The sequence below is a fragment of the Salmo salar genome, chromosome 25, assembly GCF_965601325.2.
Source record: "Salmo salar chromosome 25, fSalSal1, whole genome shotgun sequence".
In the NCBI taxonomy this organism is placed as follows: domain Eukaryota; kingdom Metazoa; phylum Chordata; class Actinopteri; order Salmoniformes; family Salmonidae; genus Salmo; species Salmo salar.
The window spans coordinates 19,161,654-19,184,740 of record NC_138315.1 but is presented as its reverse complement, the minus strand read 5'-3'; positions in this window follow the sequence as shown (position 1 = coordinate 19,184,740).

The following is a 23,087-nucleotide window of genomic DNA, read 5'->3' as shown; positions in this document are numbered from 1 at the left end:
ATGTGAGGGAGACTATAGGCCCACGGTGGAGGAGGAAGAGAGTGGGTGGGAGAGAAAGGAATGAAGATAGATAGATTTAGAAAGAGGTGGAAACAGAGAAAAGGAGGAAATGTAGCATGACATAAAGGCCTCACATAGACAGACTGACGCCGCAGGGTCTACTCCCAGACAATGTTACATTTACACTGTGTTCACACGTTACTCTGCTGTGCTCTGAGACTGGAGACCCAACTCATGTTCTTGGATGCAAGAAAAGATGACAGTGATAAAATAAAGAAAATGGGTGGACTTGGTACTATATTTTGCTGTTAGTTTACAGTCTAAATCCAAAAGGAAGCTTTTCTGTGCCTACATTTCCAGTTTAGAAAATGTCCAATCAAAAGATGAATCAATCCTAACCATACTCGTTATTGTTATTCGTTATTCACTGTGTATTTATTCCTCGTGTCACTATTTCTACCTGTTTTGTATCTTTAACTCTGTATTGTTCGAAAAGGACTCATAAGTAAGCATTTAACAGTTAGTCTACACCTGTCGTTTACGAAGCATGTGACAAATACATTTGATTTGATTTTGATTTTGTTTAATGGTGGCAAACGAGGCACTTTCATATCTAAAGTGGGACACATGGCTGGCTTTCATTGTTTTCTCGTCTCACAAAAGAGATCCCTCCTTTTTTTTCACAACATGAGCCCATTAAAATACAGTCACGGATAAAGCAAATATAGGCTCCTGCGGTAGATCCCTTTGATCAAACACACTGTGAGACCACCAGTACTTAACGTCTCCCTCGCTGGCAGTGGCTGGGCTCCTGAAACACCCCTGGTTTGTGTGTACGTAGCGGTCTGGTTGTTTTTACAGAGTCAGGATGCAGAGAACAAGAGTTTTGGGCCCGGACATGCTTACTTTAATTATGAAAGTCAACTGGCTTCAAGTTGGAAAGTCTTTGTTTCTGTTGCTGTATCTCAGGCATTAAAACTGACCTGGCTCTCCTTCCCTAAACAAGTAATTCCCTCTGTGTGTCTACCTCTCTGAACCTCTGTGGTAACAGCTGACTGTTTCTCTCACACAGAGTGGCCTCTCCTCCCCTTCCCTGACCTACCTCCAAGTCCTCCTTTTGTGTGTTCTTTTTTTTTCATTATATCTTGGGAAACCAAGCGATATTGCTTGTGGTGCTGAGGCAAATAATCTGGAATTAAAAAATGGATTCCTCTGGCCTTATCCTTAGCAACAGGCCCATCGCCATCTGTTCTGACAACAGGGAGGACACCATCACAGGAGCATGCTCTGTCACCTGTTCGTGTAATCGGTATGTGTTGTCTTTTGTCTCATAAAGTGTCCTTATTTTAGTGTGTCCTATCACCAAAGGGATCAATGAAACATAATTGAGTGCAGTGTATAAATTCCTGTCAAGCCAAATATATTGTAACATTGTCACCACTGTTAAGCCAAACAAGCCACTTCAAAACCTCCTCAAAGTAATAGTGCTTATCAGACCTCAAGACGAAATCCCGGACTCCCCCTTTTTCGCTTTCCACTCACATTAAGTAAACTCAGAGAGCGAGAGAGAGAGAAACCAAAGAAAAGTTTGTTCTCTATTTTCAACATATATGTTCCGCTTTACTTTGAATTGGTAACTTCTAATTTTCCTCAATTTATAAATAGATTATGAAAAGGTAGAAACAGTGACCAAAGTCTGGAGAGCCTTCCAAATATTAAGGTTGATATCCCCGGAGCTGAAGACAATCTTGAGGTTTAATCATTAGACACTCCTCAGTAAGTCGTCCAGTCACAGGGGACGGTCAGAGGAGACAAGGCCCGCCTTTATCACAGCACACGGAGGCCAACTCAGACAGCATTTAGCCGCAGGGAGTCCCCCCAAGCCCCCGGGGGAGCCCCAGCCAACATCCAACCAACCAGGGCATCGACAGCTGCTCATCGCCCCCAACTCACCCCATAACCCCACCTATATTAAACTATTAAAGGGATAAGCCCTCTGAGTGTGAGTCCCAAAAAAACGCCTCATCATTATCAACTTTAGAGCATTTAGAATGAGAATTAACCCAAACCAGAGACAGAGGGTAAAATGCCCTTAGGAAATTCAATTTGCTGGTACTATTAGACTAATATATTGTAATAAGTCAGTAAAAAATTCTTCATTGCAACTAGAACAATTATAGATTTAATAAAATATGTTTACACGCATTATTACATGCAACTGTTTAGCTGTAGTAACTGTCTGTAAAGACTTGGCATCCCAAGCATGACCATGTTGTCGATAAAGTTTGAGTATCTTTTATCATGTAAGTAAACTAACTGGTACTTTATTAATCTGACAGTGTCCTTGGTCTCTGGAACCAAACAGGTCTTGGCAATGAAATTACCTCAGAAAGATAGAATATAAGCACAATAGTCGCTTGTGTGTCCGGCTCCTTTCATGTCCATGATTAAATCAGTACTAACCAGTGCTTATTAAAATGATATGATCGGCTCCACATTAGCTTTCTCTTTTTCCATCTTCCGTCCCTATACTCTAAATTAGATGGATTCCTGTTTGATTTTCTCCAGACTGTAGTAAAAGTCCCTCGTATTATGCGACTTTCCAACTCAGTTTATAAAAATAAGCATTTTACTCCTCTCAAGATATTGAATCGTCGTTTTCATATCAAAGGCAATCATTTGATAAGCAATTGGTACAATAGTTTCATTTGTAATTCATTTATACTTGCACTTGGTGATCAAGATCTGGGATTACCATCGTTGTTTGTGTGTCGTTGTCTGTGTGTGCACGCGTGTGCCGCACAAGCCAGTCTATTGGCGTGTCTAATTGAAAGCTCAGTGAATTGACTGGAGAGTCATTAAACTTGGTCCCTGAGACACCTGACTGTGGAGGGGACAGTGTGATCCCTGTCAATGGGATCAAAGAAGTCAGTGTGACTAACCGTGCTCACCGTGACAAAGTCCCGGCTCCTGATCCACTTCAGAGACTGAGGTTAATGAGTGGTTTACGACCTGCAGGAGGCATGCAGGAGGCATCACAAGGCAAACGACCTATTAGATCTTTATCACACAAGGCTGTGCATGTGGACAGAGAAGGGCGAATCAATCACTGTCTGGTCCTCAACAAGACCTGAGGCCAATGGACAGAGAACTACTAGAGAAACAAGGGATTAGGTATCGCTTTTAGTTTGACTTTAGGTATGAATATGTAGAGCTAATCACTCGACAAAAAGGTAGCACCTTTGAGGCAATGTAGCACTTCGGAAATAAATGAATTGTTAAAAGATTATCTTTTGGAGTGCTGTCCATTTTATTATCTATGCACCTTTGAAATAATAAGACAAGGTAGCAAAGTTCTGTAACTGCAATATAGAGCTTTTTATTCCCGATGGGAAAGTCCTTTGATACTACGAGTTCACAAGTCCATGCGTGCGGACATTGCAGATTACATTCTTTTCACTGGCATGATAAGGGATCGCTGCCCATTCACACAGATTATCTAGGGTCAAACATGGTAAATGGAAGGTTAACCATCTTATTCTGAAGACTCTCGTTCCAAGGAGTGCTTGGTTCTATTCATTAGTGATTGCTTAATTCGTTACTTTAACCAGAGACAGTCCAGAATAAGTGGAGCTATGCATGTCAGTCACCTAAAAACCAGACGCAATATGAAAATCTGATCCCTGGGGCGAAACTGTGCTGGCGACTGTGAGCAGACAAAAGGACTGTCTGTGTTGCTGTGTCACCCCATTGATCTTTGACTTGAGGTTTGTTGTGGAAGCCTTCTTAATAGTACTTATCATTAGCATATCTACTTTAAGTTTGAAGGAGGGGGGTTGTGAATCTATAAACAAAGTTTCCAACATGACTGATCTCAGCTCCAAGACATGGTGGAGAATGGCAATAATGCCACCAGTGTATTAGGAACATTGCGCAAAGTGTAATTGTACGAAGGAATGTATGACCAACTGCCATCCACAAAGGCCCTCTCTTTGGGAGATGTCATATTTTTAGAACACAGTCCATCTGTACATGGAGATGGCTTCCATTTGTGTGTTTCCAAGGAGCAAGGTAGTCTGGTATGTGGTCCTCTGCCCAAATGACTTGAAATCAAAGATGTTCAAATAGTGGCCGAATTAAATAACTAGGTTCACATAACCATGCAATAAACCACGAGGGAGGTGGGGTGATGCGGTTCCAAGGTACAGTCAAGAAGCCATTAGCCATCCTTCAAGGAATAGTTTGCCCTGATATCTAACTTTGAGTCATACAGCAAAAGAGATCTGAAGTTAAACTGGCACCATACTCTATATCGTCTTCTGTGTATATGCCACTATATGCAATGGGGGAGATTCTGGGAAATCTGCATGCCTCAACGCAAACAACAAAGCATAGATTTTTTCAATGTGATATGCATAAGTCACATGTAGACACAGAAAGAGGAAAACAACATTGGCTGTATTTCACCCCAGAGTGCCTGACTGGCTGCTCCGGTACCAGGCGGGAATCAGGCAGCTCAAAGGACCCGACAGACGACATGTCCGTTAAGTGACACAGCGCTCCCCCTCTCGCTCCCTCCATGTTGCCGCCAGTCCAGACCCAGCCTCGTGGCCCTGTGGCTGTGAATGCCCTCTCTCAGGGGATTGGTTAATGATTCGCCTTATCTGTGGCCAGCAAAGGACCCTCAGGCATATCATTGGACAGACAGAGAGACAGAGAGAGAGGGGGACAGAGAAAGAGAATGGCCAGGATGCCGTTGAGGGGTGGGGGTGGGGTGGGCAGCATAGGGGGGAGCTAAATGGCACAGAATTCCACCCCGAGCCTTGGACGATATGAAGTGCAACATTGTGCTTTTGCCACAATGGCCATACTGTCGACACGATCCCGTCTAATTGAATTAGCCTGGGAGATGGTGCATAAATTCCCCAAGAATTCTTCTGTTGCACAGGGGTTGCCCCCTAAGTTGAGGGCCAATGTGAGTGTGTCTGTGTTGGGAGGTTGCAGACTAACCTGCCCCTGGTACAATGGCGTGCCTATGAGAAGAATGAGGCTTTTACTTCAGGTCAGACCTGAACTTAAATGTGAGGGCCAAGGTCAGGAGTTACCCCGGATACGGTGAAGTGCTGGTTTGACTGACCACTTCCCTTCAGTCAATGAGCTGGATGGATGACACGCTATGCTGCTTCCGTGACTCTTGGAGAAGAAGCGTGACACTTTGACGGAGCAAATATGGAAAAATGTTGTGAAAAACTAAAAACTAAAAATCCCTTTTGAATACTCGGCACGTGATTTGAAACAAGGATGGAATACTACAGATCACTTTTTCGTTGTGTTCATTGCATGCATTGCATAGTACACATTGTTTATTTAATACCACATAAATATTAGCCATGTTCTCATTGATGATGCAATAAATTGTGGTTTTGAATTAAATGCCACTACAAATATTTTTTGTAATACGATCATTTCATTGCAGGGGCTGAATTACTCTAATGTAACCACATTATTAGTATTCAAATGTGATTCTGTACAGACTCAGAGTGGTGTCATTACTGCATTTAAAAAATCTCCCAGAAGCAACAAATCTACTGTTTCTAGCCAGTTGGACCTACTTTTTCTGGCTTACCCCTCTCCAAGAATACTACAACAGGGAGTAGGAGGGATTTCACTCATTATTTGGAAAAGTACTGTTTATTTTTTCCAGTGAAATCCCTTTCTAGAATGATTCACGCCGGTTGGCATCCAGTTTGCCAAATAGTGACACCATCTCTCAGCCTCTGCATTGACGTAAAGGGTGTTTTTCCTGGACTCTGAAATAGGTGTGCACTGGATAGTTGGCAGCAGTTTAGAGGGGCCCCTTGGTATCTCACAACTTGCAACTCACATGGGATGTCTGGTCAGAACCCAACAACCACAATGGGTGAGAGAGTGATTTTTCCTTTCTTACAGTACATGGAAGTAACTAATATCATGTAGACTCATGAGCTATATGTATTGTTAATTTTCTGACTATTGAGGTCATTTTTAGACATTTGTCAAATGAGGTTTGTGGTGAGAGTGAGAGATGCTTTTCAAGTCTTCACAAATGATCATGGAAAGCAATATATTTTAGAGACACACTTACAACCTCAGAATCATTATTTAGAGACCTACCAGTATTTTCCTTCATTTTGAATAAACTGTGATAATAACTGTATTTGGGATTTTTCTTTCATGCTCTCTCACAGTCACTAGCTGGACAGATTCCTCTCGAAAGGGGAGCCCTGTAGATGAACTGCCTGCCGTGTCTTTGGCTGTATAGGCGACCATACAGTGACTCAAGAGAAGAATGAATTACACGTGTGAAACCATGAGTCTTTATACATTCAAAGTGGAATATAATGAGATGTTTCTCCCAATCTAATGATATTAAAATCCAATAAAAGGCCCTCGTAAAAAAAATCCAGAGAGGTCAACTCATTCGGTTTGCTGTCATTTCTTGCTGGTGGGGCTCGGGTGTTTGGAGTCAAAATATCCCCTGAGATCAGACATACATAGCTGAGGTTTCCGTTAGCTAAAGCAATGACCACGCTCCATGCTGTGGCATTTACAGTTGTGTCACCAAGCCCAGACAACGATGATCATGACGTAATACTGAAAGGGTGTGGCTGTGTGGCAGCGCTTAGTGTTGCCAAAGACTCAATATGGTTAAAGGGCAGAGAGCTGTGAACTTAGTCCACAATGTATCATTCTATCATAACTATCACTAACAGCGAGTTGTCATGTTTAGAAGGCATCATAAAATCAGTTAAATGAGTGGTTATAATGACGTTCAAGTAACATACCCCCTATTAAAAACAGACAAACAAACAAATGAACAAAGAACAAAACTAGCATTACCACTGAAGCATAACTACACATCCTGAAGTTTGCAAATATTTTATAAATTGTATAATATGAAGCTCCCATAATTGCGGCCCTAACTGACCACATAGTCAATGTGGAGATTTTTGACAAAACACTGTATTCTTTGTTTGTGGATTTGACACAATTGCCAATCATCTAAATCAGTCAAGATTACATCAGATCAAAATAATGACAATCCATAGATGGCCTCCAGCAGGCTTTAAGAGGTCCATCAGTTGAACTTTACCTCAATTGGCAAGTGTTTGGGTTCTTAGAATTCCAAAACCTTCATCTCATTCACAGCAAAGTGTCACATTGCTTCAGACATCATTCCCTCCTGAATTGGGACACGCACACACATACAGTAGACAAATACAGACACTGAATCCCCCCACACATACACACACACACACAGTGAAATTGCTACGCAGTGGTCTCCTCTGACAGGCTGTAGGTGCACTTGTTAGGTGCCAGATTGTTACTGTTAACACGGGCACTGACCATGATGTTTCACCTGCGCGTGTCTGGGAAACATGCCAGCTCTCTTCACTTTTCCCCTCATGCTCCAAGGCCCACAGTCCATAAAGCTGTCAACATGCATGTAGGCTAAATCACCTTTGCCACGATCTAACTCAACAAATGTCCTTTTCCCTCCGGTATGGATACTCGCACGCACACGCACACATGTACGTATGCACAAACAGGCAGGCAGGCGCACACGCACGCACACACACACACACACACACACACACACACACACACACACACACACACACACACACACACACACACACACACACACACACACACACACACACACACACACACACACACACACACACACACACACAAAAGCTTTACTTATTGGGCCTTTGAAAGTTAACGCATTGAAGTCAAGTGATACATGGTAATTCAATATAGATTATGTTGTTATAACTAATTGTAATAATATCTTCATAACAAAGCAAATTTGAGCGTAATGTCCATTCATTCCAGTCACAGTTTTATCACATTACTTGAATAGTTTACCTTATAGGTATGAATCCATTTGGGTTGGGTGTCTTAATAAAATGTAATCCTGCTTCTCACTGCTGATATAACTTCTCATCATACACTCCCAGCATCTATTCCCAATTTGCACAGTTTGATTTAAGTTACCTTGTGAATCCCTTCCCGTAGAGAGGTGGTTCAATTCATGAGTGACATCAGTGCAACGGGATCTGGCCCTGCGGTGCGGCCATGGAAACCTGAGAGGAATATATCAAGGCCTCAGACATTTCTCTGGGAGGTGGAGACGCCAGGGGACAGCCCAAAACCAAATGAATTGCTCAACGAAATCTGTTATTAAAAGAGAGGGAGCGGGAGAAAGAGAGAAAGGGAAAGAGAGGGATAGTTATTAAATGGACTGCTCTTTGACTAAGGTTCTGAGGAACATAGTTTGGCAGAACAACAGGCTATTATAGTACTTATAAGGGAAATTGACAAACCTGCCATACAGTAACAGTAAGTTGAGAACGTGATGAGGACACCAGCACCCAGCGCTCTTCCTCCTGTTAGAGATGCAGAAGTTGCAATCGTTGACTATGGTTAAGGTTTACTTTCTACGTTGTACTTCCTACAGATACTGTATAATGCTGTAATATTAGTTTAACTCCCAGTAATTATCATTTGAGTTTAAAAAATGTAAGCCTCTGTTTGAATTAGTATACCCTTTATAGATAAGTTAAACTGTTGGCAGGCACAGAAGCATAAATTATAGTTTGGCTTTTGTAATGACAACTCATCAGAGAGCTTGGTGATGGGTATAAAATTCCCAAATTCAGCACTGCCATTTCACCACAGAATAGCAAATCAATTAAGGAGGTTTAATATGCTAAAGATGAATCACTAATTAGGGATAATATGAAAACCATGCACGAGTTCCTCTCACTTGACCGTTGTCTTCTCTTTCTCTCTCCACAGAAGTGTTTGACACAGTCCCTACATATTTGGCTCTTAATGCATACAACGACCGTGTTTGTCAGTAAACATGTTGTGTGGACCAGATCCACTATCACAGGGCAGGGTGGGTTGGTTGGACTGGCACTAATACCCTTAGCAAAGCTATCAGCTGAGTAATTTGGGTAATTGCTACCATCGGAAACTGTTTATTTCATTTGCATCCTGTATACTCCAGAGCCCTCTATAACAAAAGAAAACGCCTCATCCTTTTTCCTCAACAATTAGGGTTTCTTCTTCTTGTGCCAGCATCAGCAAATAAAACTTGTTTGCATCAGCAAGTAAAGAGGTTTGTGGTATTTTATAACTATTGTTATTCACAGGCAGCGTTTTGGACCCAATAATGGGGTTTTGTTTTTAAGAAATATATTACTTTTCATATCTCTGAAATTCTGTGGGATGGAAAGTGCAAAATTGTCTTGATTCAATGGTGAATAATGGCACTGTTTAGCCATCCCCAGGGTTTAAATAAGTCATGAACATCTCCTAACGGTCAGGATTCTCTTCACATACCATTTTTTTTACTGCAGCACTCTATGAGCAGATCAAAAGGGAGATGAATATATTCCAGAACTATCAAGTACAATGAAATTTCAATGTGTTCATAAAAATAGAATGGTAAATCTATCAGCAATTCAAACTCACAGTTGATAGCAGGGCAACGATCACTAAGTTGCCCCTACTCAGGAACACTAAGGTTACACAAAATAGTTCCGTAAGAACCTCCTGACATTGTACTTGCTTGGGGTATGTCTCATCACAAAAACAGTGACAAAAATGACTTGTCAAAGTTCCAGATTGTGATAAGACACAAGGCCTTCCATTCACACTGTGACTCAGTGAGATCATCTGTTTGGTAGTAAGCTGAGCTGCCATTTTGTGTATAAGGGAAAAATAGCAATTTTGTCATGATCCACGTTGTTATGAACTCCCAAAGAACATCCATCATACAGAGTGTGTAGGTCATTTGACACGGCCTAAGGGAGAATGGCAAGGCAAGAAATAAGTTGCTCATACTACAAAAGACACATTTACCTCCTTGGATATGGGAAATATGCATAAATTATGCAAAATGTCACAATAAAAAAACAGACTATTTTATTTGAGCAACATTTTTATTTCACATTTGTATATGGCACATTACTGAGACCTTTCCATTTACACAAATACATTGTTACATTAGCGTGCCTAGAATCGCTTTGAGAATTCATCACTAACACAATTTAGCTTAACTTTGTATTTGACATTAGTATAAACGTTTTAAGAAACCGCAGGCAACAAATCAAATTGTCCAATTAAGACGAGAAGCTGATGATTTTAATTTGTGGAACAAAAAACAATATTGGCACCACAACCCAAGGACGGCACCAGTGTCTCTAATCAAATCAAAATCAAATCAAATTTTATTTGTCACATGCGCCGAATACAACAGGTGTAGACCTTACTGTGAAATGCTTACTTACAAGCCCTTAACCAACAATGCAGTTCAAAAAATAGAGTTAAGAAAATATTTACTAAATAAACTAATGTAAAAAAGAAAACAAAAAGTAAGATAATAAAATAACAAGGGGTACCGGTAGTGAGTCAATGTGCAGGGGTACAGGTTAGTCGAGGTAATTTGTACATGTTGGTAGGGGTAAAGTGACTATGCACAGATAATAAACAGTGAGTAGCAGAAGTGTAAAAACAATGACCATTTTTTGGTCCTTCCTCTGACACCACCAAGTATATAGGTCCTGGATGGCAGGAAGCTTGGCCCGAATGATGTACTGGGCTGTACACACAACCCTCTGTAGCGCCTTATGGTCAGATGCCGAGCAGTTGCCATGCCAGGCGGTTATGCAACCCTTCAGGATGCTCTCGATGGTGCAGCTGTGGAACTTTTTGAGGATCTGGGGACCCATGACAAATCTTTTCAGTCTCCTCAGGGGGAAAAGGTTTTGTTTTGCCCTCTTCATGACTTTCTTGGTGTGTTTGGTATCCCCACTAATGGTACCTAGTACTCATGATCTTTATTGTTCAACTATACTGTAGGTTAACACCAAGGGGAAATTACCTATAATGAGGAAGTGGATAACACCCACAACAGACTGCTGTATTCAATGATACTTGATTGTATGTGCTGTATGTACTGGCACCAGTGAAGAAATTAAAGCAAATTTGATTGCAGGACTTGTGGTAATTCTGGCTCGCCTTTTTGAAGCACCCTTTAAATCTATTTTTGGAACCATATAATTCAGTGACAACTACTGCTATGTTCTTCCCTTAAAATGAGCCCTTCTTGCAAAAACCCTACATATATCAGTGTGTCTTTATAGAGGTTTGTGTAAACAGAATGTTTGTACCGTCTTATAATCTCTTATTAGGCTGGCGAAACTTGTCTCATAAATAATGAATGCCCACAGGCTATCAACCTAATGCAAAATGTTAAAGCACAAAACTGTAAGACTTTGGACACCTTGTGGCATTTGAAATGGGGCAAAACCCAACCTAGTAGGTTTCTCATGTGGCAAACCTCACCTGAGAAAGCTTAAATTGCTATCAAGTGGTAGGTTTGTGTAAGAGGTCTTCAACAACATCCTGTCATGGCAACTTCCACAAGCCAGACGGCATATTATCATGAATCGACCATGCAATACTATTACAATGTTTTGATTCATTACATTATTGATTATTGGATAACTTCTCAGAAGAGTTCTAGTTAGAAAATAATACAACCATCCCCATTCAGTCAAACAAAAGCAACTATCCTCTTTCCACTGCTGGATGGTGAACTGTTTGACAGATGATTCAGCCAAACTTCTAACTGCAAGTGTCTTCAAAGGATCTGTGCTCTGGCTCCCAAAACGAAGCATCAGAGACTACAGAGCCACTGGATTTTGGAGCTGGGCAAGAGGGTCACTGTAACTTCTCTGATGATGATGCATTTAAAAAGGCTCACAGGAACCCAATATCTCCGGCTTCATTTCTGGTGTGTGTTTGTTCACCTATGCATTTGTTTGGCCCACCTGCTTCATGTGGCATTTCAGAGAGCAGTCAGCAAGCAGGCCTCCATTCACTCTGTGTTTCAAAAATTTGCCTTGGAAGGCCATGAAAGAGAACCTCTGAACTCCTGTGGCCGGTACATTGTTCAGAGCTGCACAGTGACAATCGGTGGCTGACTGTATGTCTGTATTTTTGGCAGGACCTTAGATGCCTTCACAACGTTAATTAAAATACAATTGAATCTCATCAGAATATCAGATAACTGATCACTTATTTTACACAATGCCGCCTGAACGTCTGTGTCCTGAAACGTTTTTGGAATTTACAGTGATATTAACCTTGTGGTTTCTAAAATAGCTTTTTTAATAACCTTTTACTGCAGTGGGCTAAAACAGAGTCACACAGAGTGTTTCTTGGTAGTCTTAAGCAAATCTACTTTGAAACAAAAGTATATACAGTTGAAGTAGGAAGTTTACATATACTTAGGTTGGAGTCATTAAAACTTGTTTTTAAACCACTCCACAAATGTCTTGATAACAAACTATAGTTTTGGCAAGTCGGTTAGGACATCTACTTTGTGCATGACTGTCACGCTTGTCGTCGGTTAAAGAGGACCAAAACGCAGCAGGTATGTGAATGCTCATCTCAACGTTTTAATAAGTACCAAATGAACATCAAAATAACAAACTGGAATACGATCGACAAAAACAGTCCGGCAAAGCATAAGGCTAAACGCAGAACAATCTCCCACACCTGACAAACACAAACACACCCTAATATATGGGACTCTCAATCAAAGGCAAATAGACAACACCTGCCTTCAACTGAGAGTCCCAACCCCAATTAAACAAACATAGAAACAGACATACTAGACTAAACATAGAATACATGAAAACCAAACAGTGCCCAAAAACCCCGGAATACTTAAATCAAATACCCCTTCAACAAACACACCACCCCGAACCACATAAAACGAATACCCTCTGCCACGTCCTGACCAAACTACAATACCAATTAACCTTATACTGGCCAGGACGTGACAATGACACAAGTCATTTTTACAACAATTGTTTACAGACAGATTATTTCCCTTATAATTCACTGTATCACAATTCCAGGGGGTCAGAAGTTTACATACACTAAGTCGACTGTGCCTTTAAACAGCTTGGAAAATTCCAGAAAATGATGTCATGGCTTTAGAAGCTTCTGGTAGGCTAATTGACATCATTTGAGTCAATTGGAGGTGTACCTGTGGATGTGTTTCAAGGCCTACCTTCAAACTCAGTGCCTCTTTGCTTGACATCATGGGAAAATCAAAAGAAATCAGCCAAGACCTCAGAAAAAAATTGTAGACCTCCACAAGTCTGGTTCATCCTTGGGAGCAATTTCCAAACGCCTGAAGGTACCACATTCATCTGTACAAACAATAGTACGCAAGTATAAACACCATGGGACCACACAGCCGTCATACCGCTCAGGAAGGAGACGCATTCTGTCTCCTAGAGATGAACGTACTTTGGTGCAAAAAGTGCAAATCAATCCCAGAACAACAGCAAAGGACCTTGTGAAGATGCTGGAGGAAACGGGTAAAAAAGTATCTATATCCACAGTAAAACGAGTCCTATATCGACATAACCTAAAAGGCCGCTCAGCAAGGAAGAAGCCACTGCTCCAAAACCGCCATAAAAAAAATCAAGACTACGGTTTGCAACTACACATGGAGACAAAGATCGTACTTTTTGGAGAAATGTCCTCTGGTCTGATGAAACAAAAATTGTTTTGCCATAATGACCATCGTTATGTTTGGAGGAAAAAGGGGGAGGCTTGCAAGCCAAAGAACACCATTCCAACCGTGAAGTACAGGGGTGGCAGCATCATGTTGTGGGGGTGCTTTACTGCAGGAGGGACTGGTGCACTTCACAAAATTAGATGGCATCATGAGGTAGGAAAATTATGAGGATATATTGAAGCAACATCTCAAGACATCAGTCAGGAAGTTAAAGCTTAGTCGCAAATGGGTTTTCCAAATGGACAAAGACCTCAAGCATACTCCCAAAGTTGTGTCAAAATGGCTTAAGGACAACAAAGTCAAGGTATTGGAATGGCCATCACAAAGCCCTGACCTCAATCCCATTGAAAATTTGTGGGCAGAACTGAAAAAGTGTGCGCGGACAAGGAAGCCTACAAACCTGACTCAGTTACACCAGCCCTGTCAGGAGGAATGGGCCAAAATTCACCCAACTTATTGTGGGAAGCTTGTGGAAGGCTACTTGAAACGTTTGACCCAAGGCAATGCTTCCAAATACTAATTGAGTGTATGTAAACTTCTGACCCACTGGGAATGTGATGAAAGAAATAAAAGCAGAAATAAATCATTCTCTCTACTATTATTCTGACATTTCACATTCTTAAAATAAAGTGGTGATCCTAACAGACCAAATTCACGGAATTTTTACTTCAGGAATTGTGAAAAACTGAGTTTAAATGTATTTGGCTAAGCTGTATGTAAACTTCTGACTTCAACTGTACCTCACAGACATGGTTATGGGCTTAAAAAAAGAAGACACCTTTACCATGTCAGATATAGAGTTGAAATGTATTCACTCTTGAATTTGCATCCCAATATTTCACATTCTACACAACTCAGAACACTGAAATATAACAAAACTCTTTGACGTAGAAACACCAGATTTTCATATATATATATATATATATATATATTTGTATTAGTTATGAAATTATGAAAGATATTAGTAACATTCCACCTATGAGGCCACTAGGTAATTTGACTGCAGGAAAGGCCCATAGCAGCAAAAGTGCTGTGTTAGAGACTGATGGGATGGAGTCATCATTTTCTGCCATAACTTTTCTTTCTAGCTCTGGGACTGAGATTTTTTTTTTACCATAACAAATGACATGATGTTTTATGAGCGGTGCTTGAACACCTTCTACTTTTGGGACTTATAGGACTTTCCAAGATATAGAAATAACTATACATAAATTGTAAATATACAGGGTTGTCCCATGTTGGGTTGAAAAACAATACCTGGAAGCTAAAGTCCAGGGGACTTGCATAATATGGTTGATTTATCCCCAACACATACAGTAACAATTACCTTTCATCTATAGAATGGTATGTCTATTTAATTATGGACTCTTGGCAAAGTTCTCAGAATTTCCCTCTTAAGTAGATATGGCATAAAGAGGGCTTTGAGGGTACAGCATGGTGGCATAAACAACTGACTGTTGGTTTGTTTATTCTGTCTGTTCAGTAATTTATCATTCCAGTTGACAAGATAGTTTAGAGATTGCTTGGAAATCTAAGAAGTCCAGCTTGAAAAAAATACACATGTGTATTTCTCAATGAAAATGACAAGCAAATTCCTCTGGGGTTATACTGAAGATAGATTAGTCCCAGTCATGTCTGAAGGAGGATTATTATTACTGTTATTACTCTTATTACTCAGTGCTATAGGGTGTGTAATATAACTCTTGACTGAAGAAAACAAGTGTTATAGATGATATTTCACTGATAGTACACTTTGACAGTGCTAAGATGTTTAGAAATATCTTGATTCTGCCAATAACCGTTTACATTTTTGTTCCAGTATGAGTTATACTGGACATACCGAAACCTTTAGTAGTGCGCTTGATATATTCTCTGTGTTTTGATTACAACACTTTCCCCTGGGTTTTGTGTTAGTTTTAAGGTTCTTTGTGTGCTTTCACCCACACACTGCCTACTGTAGGCCTCAAGCTGGGAGGAGTGTCCTACCAAATACTTTTCTCCTGTTTGAAGATTAAAGGCACAGCCTGAGATGAAGTTCAATACAAACACCTATGAAGCGAAGAATTTATGATGACTTGGTCCTTGTAGCAGCTTTAATCTTTCAGAAGAAAACACACTAATAGTTTCCTTTTCCGACCACTCGGTCGGTGACTACGTACCCTGGCTCTTAGACTGATGTGGACTTTCCAGACACAAAGAGGACTTGGCACTTTGTCAGCTCGCCTCCCTCCATGTCAAGTTTTCACATCCATAATTGTTACTTTAAATATGCCCTCCGTGAGTGAAGGAAAATCACTATGCTATTATTGTCCTGGTTGGCTCCTGGTTAGGGCCTTTGATTTAGTGTAAGTGTGTTTCCACTTTTAATTCTCAAAACAAAAGTATCTTTCCCCAACTGAAAATATTATCATGATTCTGCCTAATCATCTTATTTGGTCAGTGACAATTGTCTCCACTAGTTTATACTCTTCTTACCAGACACATTGCATCACAGCAGTAACACAATAGTTGGACTATAAGGTCTCCCCTTCCCTCTGGCTTCTGTGATCTACTATGTTTGCCAGTTTACTGAAGTGTGTTTCACTGTTGCCTGTTACAAGATTAAATGTTTTGAATAAGCCTTCCTCCTCAGGATTTCCTCCACAGCAATGGTTTCTCTAATGTGTATTAGTCATAAACAGTGGCTGGCACCAGATACAGACAGAGTCTCTGCCCACGCATACGATAGCACAGAAGACATCTCATATCACTGCCGCCTGCCCCGGCCCAGCCTGACTGGTGCCTTTTACAAATCAAACAACCTATTCTATGACTGCACTTGCTGTGCATGACTTCATTAGTAACTCCAAGGCTTTGGGTGATGGTGTCTCCCGTGAAGAAGATCAAAAAAAATATCAGTGGAACCTTTGCTGGTTTGCTCAAATCCACATTCTAACATAAAATCCAGCATAACACAGCACTGTCCAATCATAACACATTTGGTCATAGCTGAAGGACGTTACCTTGCAGACGTATTGTGTACCGTTGCAGTCGGAGCAGTGGGGGGATGAGTCAACATTAACTGCTATAGTTAAGAGGAAGGGTGGGAGGTAAAGCTTTGTAGCACAGTGTATCAGAGGTGCTGGGGCAATTTTCCACACAGAGATGTTTATCAAGCAAGAAATATAAAGCGAGAAGTCTAAGTCCCTTCGGTTTTGATTTGTCGTGTCAGTGACCTAGCACCCCGCTACCCCCTTCCAACTCTGTCTGCATTCTTTGTCTGCGGCTGCCAACGCAAACCTAAATCTCTCCCCCTGACACACTACCTACGTCTCCCTCTGTTTTCATGCCTTCTGTCTGCCTGCAAGATCCAAACTCGTCTCGTTCTTTTCACTTCATCTCCCTTTTTTTAAAAGACACCGGGAATAATGCCTCCACAGAAATCTGAAGAAACAAAAACACATGAGCGGCAACAGGACGACTGCGAGTCACTCCCACACATGGCTTTAAAAAGGCCCATCTGACAGCATTTAGCAGAAGGGAGTGTACCTTTTCTAAAGAACACTTAGCAATAGTTCTAAGAATGTAAGAATGCATTCTCCCTCTGTAGTGGTTTCCTGGTTTTCTGAGTAAGGACACACTCAGCATCCTCTTGTTCTTGCATTAAATTGTTCTTCCGGCTACAAAGATCAATTCTATAGGCTGACTAGCACAGATTTTAGATTACTGTATGTGTTTAATGTAGGCCTACATTAAAGATAAGGGAGGAGTGAGATTTGTATAGCTTGTAGGAGGTCATTTTATGCACCCTAAATGAGTAACGAGAACCTTTTAAGGATACCTTAACATACTTTGATATCCTTCAGGGCTAGTTAAGATCATATTCTTGTTGTATTGTCTAATAATTCTCAAAATCTCTCATCGCTTGTATCAAATACTTCAAACGCTAAGCTATAAAAGGTATGCATGTCTCCCCTCTCGGCAAGGTACCATAACGATACAATTTTGCACGGTACGCTTTATATAGTTTGGTCCCCTTACAGTTACAGTGAGATGACCAAAGACTGATAGAACTCCAAGCTGTTGCTGGGGAGTGTCCAAGAACAACAGGCGACGCAGTACATGACCCTGCCAGGACGTCCTGACCCAACTCTCATTCCTGGGTAAACATCTAGAGAGCAAAAACCGAAAGGACCTAAAGAACAGTCCAAAAGTCACCCTGAAGTATTTTTGCATTGCTGCTAGAATGCTCGAAATATACATTTTGGTGAAGTTCTTGACCACGGTTCTTCCACATTGGTTGCTCTTTCCTTTGAGGATGGCCTGGTTGTTGGTGTCATCCACTGACTGAAAGTCAGTTGAAACTGAAAAGAGGCCTAGGATCCTTTCAACCACAGATCTAAATAGGTGACGACAATACTGTCCATCCACATCCGTGGGACAATAAATGTGTGGCGTCTTGCTGAGTGTTAAAAAAATGACTATGACACTTTGACTGGAATTTCTATGAGGCCCCTGTGGAACGTTCACTCTTTCAAGGTAAGTAATATGGATCAAGAAAAACAACCATAAAGGGAGTCCCCTAGGCTGCCTCTCCCTCCCACTCAAACCTCCCTAGTTACAGAGCTAGTTTACATTGGCTCAGGCTCTCTGGCTTTGGACTTAAGACGGAACACCTGACCTGTGATAGCTGGTAATCTTACTCTCTCAGAGATCTACCACCTACAGTATAGACCAGGCCAATGCCTGGTGATATCATCTGTTGCTTTATGCCTGTGTGGGTCTGAGACAGTTTCCAGGAGGACCTGGTTTTCATGGAGAGAATGGTTATCGTCTGTGTCAATACAACTCTCAGTAGCAGCCCCCATCAATGTTCCCTATAATTCTTTTAGTCACTGAGCAAATTTCAGGTCTGCTGAGTGCAAACTTGAAGGTTGTGAAAATTCTGTGCAACTTCCGGCGCGCGTTTACTGTGAACACTGAGGCTGTACATGATTTAAGTTAGTTTTAACAGTGGGCAAGTAGGCTACTTTGGTTATCAAAAACAATGGACAAAATGCGTCCCATAACCATTTTAACATGGAAATAGCTGTTCATTCAGCCCACAGTAGCAGCCAATGTGTGGAGTTCAAAGTAGGTCTACATTCCATTATACTTTTGAAAAAAAAAACATGCAGGGCTTGACATTAACCTGTTTGTCCATTTGTCCTTCAGACAAGGAGGTGTCTGAAAATGTTGTTGTGTTGTTTGATGCAAGAAACCACTTTACAAAATAAAATACATAATTACTCCCATAGCATTATTTAAGAGAATCAGACAAATTATGGGGTACTCTGCCTATTGGCTACTTAGCTTATTAAAGCCTTTCTCAAAATACAACACTGCCCCTTTAAGACAAAAAAAAGTGATTTACCTGACTAGCTTTTAAAATGTGTCGTTGTACTGTTGTACTGTTTTAGACTTGCAGATGTACTGTTTTACACTATACAGAAATGTTGTCTTTGTTTAACCATGTTTTAAAATGTGTCGTTGTATGCCTATATGTACTGTTTTAGACTTTCAGCAAGTCTAAAACAGTACATATAGGCATACAATGACACATTTTAAAACATGGTTTAACAAAGACAACATTTCTGTATAGTGTAACGACCTTGGGTTTATAAGTGCGGAAATCGACTCTGATAGCGCGCCGGACCTCGGGCTAGAAGGTCGAGGGTTCGAGACCTGCTCCCTGCCTGTTTCATTACAATATTCATAACGTTGAATTAGCCATTAAGAAGAACAAAAATGAAATATAACCTATCGCGTCTATATGGTTTTTGCAAAGGCTTGTGTGTAGCCTACTGGTTAAATGTGTGTCTTTTCACACGAATTAAGAAGCACATAAAATGTGTGTCTTTTCTCACGAATTAAGCCACACCAACACGCACAAAATGCACGAAATTTGCTGAAATGCATTATGTGCCTATATGCACGAATTGATTGTGAGACTGCGTTGCAATGAAACATGGTGAAGCCCCAAAATTGCCCTCGCTGGAAGCCTGTGTTTCAGACATAAGGAAGTGGATGGCTGCAAACGTTCTACTTTTAAACTCGGACGAAACAGAGATGCTTGTTCTAGGTCCCAAGAAACAAAGAGATCTTCTGTTGAATCTGACAATTAATCTTGATGGTTGTACAGTCGTCTCAAATAAAACTGTGAAGGACCTCGGCGTTACTCTGGACCCTGATCTCTCTTTTGCCGAACATATCAAGATCGTTTCAAGGACAGCTTTCTTCCATCTGCGTAACATTGCAAAAATCTGACATTTTCTGTCCAAAATTGAAGCAGAAAAATTAATCCATGCTTTTGTTACTTCTAGGTTAGACTACTGCAATGCTCTACTTTCCGGCTACCCAGATAAAGCACTAAATAAACTTCTGTTAGTGCTAAATACGGCTGCTAGAAACTTGACAAGAACCAAAAAATCTGGTCATATTACTCCAGTGCTAGCCTCTCTACACCATTACCTCCTGTTAAGGCAAGGGCTTATTTCAAGGTTTTACTGCTAACCTACAAAGCATTACATGGGCTTGCTCCTACCTATCTTTCCGATTTGGTCCTGCCGTACATACCTACACGTACGCTACGGTCACAAGACGCAGGCCTCCTAATTTTCCCTAGAATTTTTAAGCAAACAGCTGGAGGCAGGGCTTTCTCCTATAGAGCTCCATTTTTATGGAATGGTCTGCCTACCATGTGAGAGACGCAGACTCGGTCTCAACCTTTAAGTCTTTATTGAAGACTCATCTCTTCAGTAGGTCCTATGATTGAGTGTAGTCTGGCCCAGGAGTGTGAAGGTGAACGGAAAGGCACTGGAGCAACGAACCGTCCTTGCTGTCTCTGCTTAGCCGGTTCCCCTCTCTCCACTGGGATTCTCTGCCTCTAACCCTATTACAGGGGCAGAGTCACTGGCTTACTGGTGTTCTTCCATGCCGTCCCTAGGAGGGGTGCGTCACTTGAGTGGGTTGAGTCACTGACGTGATCTTCCTGTCTGGGTTGGTGCTCCCCCTTGGGTTGTGCCGTGGCGGAGATCTTAGTGGGCTATACTCGGCCTTGTCTCAGGATGGTAAGTTGTTGGTTGAAGATATCCCTCTAGTGGTGTGGGGGCTGTGCTTTGGCAAAGTGGGTGGGGTTCTATCCTGCCTGTTTGGCCCTGTCCGGGGGTATCATTGGATAGGGCCACAGTGTCTCCTGACCCCTCCTGTCTCAGCCTCCAGTATTTATGCTGCAGTAGTTTATGTGTCGGGGGGCTAGGGTCAGTCTGTTATATCTGGAGTATTTCTCCTGTCTTATCCGGTGTCCTGTGTGAATTTAGGCATGCTCTCTCTAATTCTCTCTTTCTTTCTTTTTCTCTCTCTCTCGGAGGAACTGAGCCCTAGGACCATGCCTCAAGATTTGGCATGATGACTCCTTGTTGTCCCAAGTCCACCTGGTCGCGTTGCTGCTCCAGTTCTGCCTGTTCAACTGTTCTGCCTGCGGCTATGGAACCCTGACCTGTTCACTGTGATTACTATTATTTGACCATGCTGGTCATTTATGAACATTTGAACATCTTGGCCCTGTTCTGTTATAATCTCCACCCGGCACAGCCAGAAGACGACTGGCCACCCCTCATAGCCTGGTTCCTCTCTAGGTTTCTTCCTAGGTTTTGGCCTTTCTAGGGAGTTTTTCCTAGCCACCGTGCTTCTACACCTGCATTGCTTGCTGTTTGGGGTTTTAGGCTGGGTTTCTGTACAGCACTTTGATATATCAGCTGATGTAAGAAGGGCTATATAAATACATTTGATTTGATTTAAAGGGAAAAGTTGATAGTGTTAACTAACGGGGAAAACTCTGGAAAGTTGAGTGAAGTTCAATCTCGTGCTTCTCTGCACACGCTGATATTTCTTCCGCGCAGCAATCCTGGGGAGGGAACATTGGCCCCAATGTGTTTAGTTGAATTTCAGCATTTTTACAAATATGCATTCTTGAATAGGAGCCACTCACCTCAGCCACCACAATCCATGTGTTTAATACCTGCCTGCCTATGAGTACTGTGATGTTGATGGATTCATGGATACTAAACACACTTACCAGATGTAGGCTGTCTCTCACTAGGATTGTGAATGACCCACAAGTCATTATCCCATAGCCTACCTACCAATGCTAAGAGTACTCATGCAGTGCATACAATACACTGTATGGACATACTACACAGGAACAAGCTTTTTATGGTTGGCTTGTAAAATTTCTGCAAACGGCTGTTTTCAATTAGGACAGTTCGAAAGTAGTGGGACGTTACCCAAGCGACTGAAAAAGACAGGGGCCGTCGGACAGTAATCCAGTGACTCAAGGTTTAACAACTTCTTGACACGTAATTTCTCAGACATTATATGGGAGAAATACGTTTTACACCCAGGGGTCAAGGTTAGGAAACGCAGTAGGGGGGCTTGGCTCTATACTGTATGTAGTTACATACTGCCCCCAATTAAACATGTAGTACTACCATTAGCATCTGCCACAACTCATCACCATTGTTAGCAGTGTGACAGAAATTAGCCACCTTTAATGTGAAGCTGTATTGTCTTGGACAAGTGAGAGGAACCATTACCTCAATGAGTTATCCCATCCCTGTTAAGTTCAGACACAGACAGACAGTACGGAGAATACAGTTACACACAGGTGGGGTGGTGGTCATTTGAAAAGAGAACACATAACGTGGAGCCGAGGAGAGAGAGAATGAGGGACTTGTGAAGGACTCAGTTTACCGGTGCTAGGGAGGGAACTGGGAGGCGGGAGCTGCCAGAAAGAGGGTTGTAAACATATGGGGCTGTGACAGCAGTGTTGACATTAACGTGACCCACCACTGGATCCTCCTAATCACTAAGTGGTACGCTGTTTGTCGACTACCTGCTCATCTTCGTTTTTACACACAGACACACAGGTTAGGACGTCTCTATCTACCTTTCTCTCCCCTCTCTCTCTCTCTCTCTCTCTCTTACTCTCTCACCTTTATCTCTCTCCCTCCCTCTTATTTCTTCAACGGGTACATTTATTAAAACAGAATTGAAAAAAAAACGATACATTTTAGATCCAGCTCTCCTTCTGTATGTCCTGTTATGATTCGTTACCTCGTCCAGTTATCCTAAGGACATGCTTCCTTTATGCTCAAGAGTGTGAGGACCTCTGCCAAAACATGAAGTGCTGCATTTATTGTGGTCACTGTGGAAAAGGTCAATTTACAGAGTTTATTGAATTATTTAAATCCAGGCACTCTGACACTTGATCCGAGCTACAAACGGAATTTCCCAAGTACTTGAAAGTGTGGTTAAATTAATCTATAGGCCTACCTTGATTATACCTTCCCTGATGTACTGAAAAGGGATGCAAACTGCTATGCACAGTATGCAGAAGAAGGTGCAAAAACAT